Source organism: Magnolia sinica, chromosome 2, assembly GCF_029962835.1.
Source record: "Magnolia sinica isolate HGM2019 chromosome 2, MsV1, whole genome shotgun sequence".
Classification (NCBI taxonomy): domain Eukaryota; kingdom Viridiplantae; phylum Streptophyta; class Magnoliopsida; order Magnoliales; family Magnoliaceae; genus Magnolia; species Magnolia sinica.
The window spans coordinates 49,533,448-49,537,661 of NC_080574.1; positions in this window are offsets into that span (position 1 = coordinate 49,533,448).

Here is a 4,214-nt window from a genome sequence, read left to right on the forward strand (position 1 = left end):
TCAAATGGTGGCACATATCCTCTTTTAAATATATCCCAAACACCATGGTCCAATGATCTCAGAAAATAGTGCATTCTAGCCTTCCAGTATGTATAATTTGATCCATCAAATACTGGAGGTCTAGAGACCGATGAGCCCTCTCCTTTGGCCATATTACCAACTTCAGTCAAGATCACTCTCTAGGCGGTGAAGCCCTTTAAGAGAGACCCTCTCTGATACCGATTGAAATTGTGGTAATGACTGCTTTAGTTGAAGTAGGAATATGCCAATATGTCCTAGAGGGGGGTGAATAGGACTTTTAAAAAAAATTTATGGTTTATTTACAATCCTATCAAACTTGTCCTGAGAAGATATGCATGAATCAGGATTTCTTCAAAGTAACTCTAATGGCTTTCAAACCAAATAGAGGATCCAATCATAATGCTATTTGACAGATGAATAAGATACTTTTTGTAGATTATGATGGATGTAACTGTGTGAGGTGTGATCTTAGATATTCAATTATGAAAACATTTAAAGAAATCACACAAGTAATCAAAGACTAATATCAATCACAAATATAGTCATTTTTATAATGGTTTGACTACTTGTCTACTCCACTCCCGGTGGACGCACTCAACTCTTGAGTATACCGGATTTCACTAAGGAGGTTTCACAACAGGTTCACCTCAAACTGGAGATTTTAAATCAGGTTCACCTCTAACCAGTACAACCTACACCTAGGCTGACATAGCGTGTCCACATGACAGTTTATGCTCCCACGAGCAAGGGTCAACACATAACACCCAATTTTAGGCACACTGGGCAAAGATCCACTCAAGGAACCTCACAAGTTTATGCTCCCATGAGCAAGGGTCAACACAAACCACCCAACTTTTAGACCACCTGGGCTTGCAAGGGGTGAGAAACACCTTAAATCCAATCCTATAAAGGAATGATCACAAGGGTCCTCTGGTCTCTAATAACTTACAAATAAGTGGATGAGCCCCATTCAGCGTGTTGATGAAGATCTCCTCCTTTGATAACGAAGACTCTTCAGGTTCCTTGAACCGCAATGCAGAAGATGTACCAATACATGTCGACGAGTTGGGTCAAAGCTATAATGGAATCCTACTTTATTAAATGTTTTCCTATAAGAGAGATAGAGCAATTCCAATCATCTATGCATTCAAGGCATCCTAGCTTAATGATTTTCCATTAAGGTGGTAGCTGTAGGATCCTTGAATGCGGAAGTTCATTCCCCAATCCACTCTATTGAATGTCGATGATGAGGATGGATTGGAGGATGAACATGAGAGAAAAAGGCTTAGGGTATATGATCTAAGGCTAAACACACAAAAGCACTCTATGTTTTTCTCTACCAGCAAATAAGGACAAGCTCTCTATAAATAGATAAAAGGTTCTAATAGATATAAAACGGTCACATTTATGACAGAGTTCGATATCATCGAGCAGGGTTGATATCATCGAGCGTATACTCTCGATCGTATCAACAGGCCGCTCGATGACACAAACTCAAATGTCAAACGCTTTTGAAACATTTTGCCAGCTGGTCGAGGAAATCGAATATGCATCGATGTCATCAGATTTTGAACTCCGATTTCATCGACACGAGAATCGATTCCTTGACATTTGAAAATGAGAGAGACTTGCATTTGAAATATTTCAGGTCAAAAGTATAATCGAGGCACACTCGATATCATCAGAATTTGAATGTTGATGATATCGATAGCCGTGTCGATGTATCGATAAATCCAAAGGATTTCCTAGTAAGCTTGCTAGACAGTTTATGTCTATTCTCGATGCAATCGACCCAGCCTTGATATGATCGATATTTGAATATCGATTCTATCGAGTGACCCTCGATCCAAAGATAAAACAACCTGAAAATATTGCTGGATAACAGAATGTCCAATCCGATATTATCGAAGGGCTTTCGATATCATCGAAATTTGAATTCCGAGGATATTGAGGATTACTTCGATATATTGAAGTTTTCATGATTTACCTTTGGACACAACATATATGATGTCAATTTTATCGAGTCAACTTCGATAGACTCGAAATTCAAATTTCGATGATATCGATACAATTATCGATACATCGATAATTCTGTCCAGAGATATATGTGGTTGTTGGACGCATTATGTCCTCATTTCAATAATATCGAGTGAGCTTCGAGGACATCGACAGTATTATTCAATTACATCAATCAGTCTATCGATAAATCGACTGAGGTAGAAAACTTAGAGATTTTTCTAAAGTTTGAAAAAGTTTTCTAACGCAAAAACCCTATGATATTCTAATCAATTTTAAGGGTTTTAATTACCTGGTGTTTTAGGACATGGGATGTGAGGCTAAGCTTTACCTGCGGCAAGTTCGGACGCACATCCAATTGAGGCAGACGCTTAATCAATCTTCCTGTGGGGCTCTTCCATCTAGCTGACTCAACACACACTAATTGACAAACCAGGGCACTTTCAAGCTCTGTGGCCCAACAATTTCATGGCCCTTAAAAGGTTTACAATGATATAGGAGTTCCATCCCCACGGTTTCCTGTGGTGCGGTACACTAAAGGCTTAGATTCACTTGATCTAAAACAGATGATTCTAACCATCTAATCGATGGCATATAAATTGGATGGTCAAGATCATATTTATGGCATATAAATTGGACGGTCAAGATCATATGTAAGTGTCCCGAACGTAAAAATCACATGGGGGGCACTTGAAAAGTCCAATTAAAACATATTTTGCAGCTACCACCCAACGTCACATTAATACGATCATCCTAACTGTCTAATCAATAACCTATAAAATGGACAATCAAGATTGTTCATAAGAATTCGGTTATGCTAAAAGGTAGACTTTTCGCCTCGGTTCCTATGTAACTAAGGCTAAAAGGTAGACTTTTGGCCTCAGTTCCCATGCAACTGAGGCTAAAAAGTAAACTTCTAGCCTCGGTTTTTGGCTTAAAGGTAGACTTTTGGCCTCGGTTCCTATGCAACTGAGGCTAAAAGGTAGACTTTTGGCCTCGGTTCCTATGCAACTAAGGCTAAAAGTTAGACTTTTGGCCTCAGTTCCTATGCAAATGATGCTAGAAGGTAGACTTTTCACCTCAGTTCCTATGCAACTGAGGATAAAACATAGACTTCTGGCCTCGGTTCATATGCAATTGAGGTTAAAAAGTAGACTTTTAGCCTCGATTCCTATGCAACTGAGGCTAAAACGTAGACTTTTGGCCTTGGTTCATATGCAATTGAGGCTAAAAAGTAGACTTTTGGCCTCGGTTCCTATGCAACTGAGGCTAAAAGATAAACTTTTGGCCTTAGTTCGTATGTAACTGAGGCTAAAAAGTAGACTTTTGGCCTCGGTTTGTATGCAACTGAGGCTAAAAGGTGGACTTTTGGCCTCAGTTCCTATGCAAGTGAGGCTAAAAGGTAGACTTTTCGCCTTGGTTCCTATGCAACTGAGGCTAAAAAGTAGACTTTTCACCTCGGTTCTTATGCAAGTGAGGCTAAAAATTAGACTTTTCACCTCGGTTCCTATGCAACTGAGGCTAAAAGCAGACTTTTCGCCTTGGTTCCTATGCAATTGAGGCTTAAAAGTAGACTTTTAGCCTCAGTTTCTTAGCAACTGAGGTGAAAAATGAACTTTTAGGCCCAATTCCTTGGCAACCGAGGCTAAAAAACACATTTAGCCTCCATTTTTTCAACTGAGGCTAAAAAATTGTGGCTAAAGGCCCATTTTCTTGTAGTGACAGTGACAGTCAGAGTGCAATACACTTGGCAAAGAATTTAGCCTTTCATTCAAGGACCAATTATATTGATATCAGATATCACTTCATACGTTCACTACTGGAAGATGGATCGATTGTCCTAGAGAAAATTCATACAAGTGAGAATCCTGCAGATATGCTGACCAAGGCGGTCACACAGGAGAAGCTGAAGCTCTGTTTAGCTTTGATTAGTCTTCAAGCTTGAAGACAGGGAGGTGTTGCACTTCAGATGTAGAAGACGAAAGTTTATGGTAATGTGTCTCCAAGTGGGAGATTGTTGAGATGTGGAGCCACATCTGGACAGGGCCGCTCAACTGATCGAGTGGCCCACTTGACCAGTTGAGGGCTGGCTCAACTCAAAGTCCAACGAGCTATGATTTTTTTAGGTCTGTGGTGCTCGACCGTCGAGGCCCTTACTCGACCAGACGAGCAGCCTG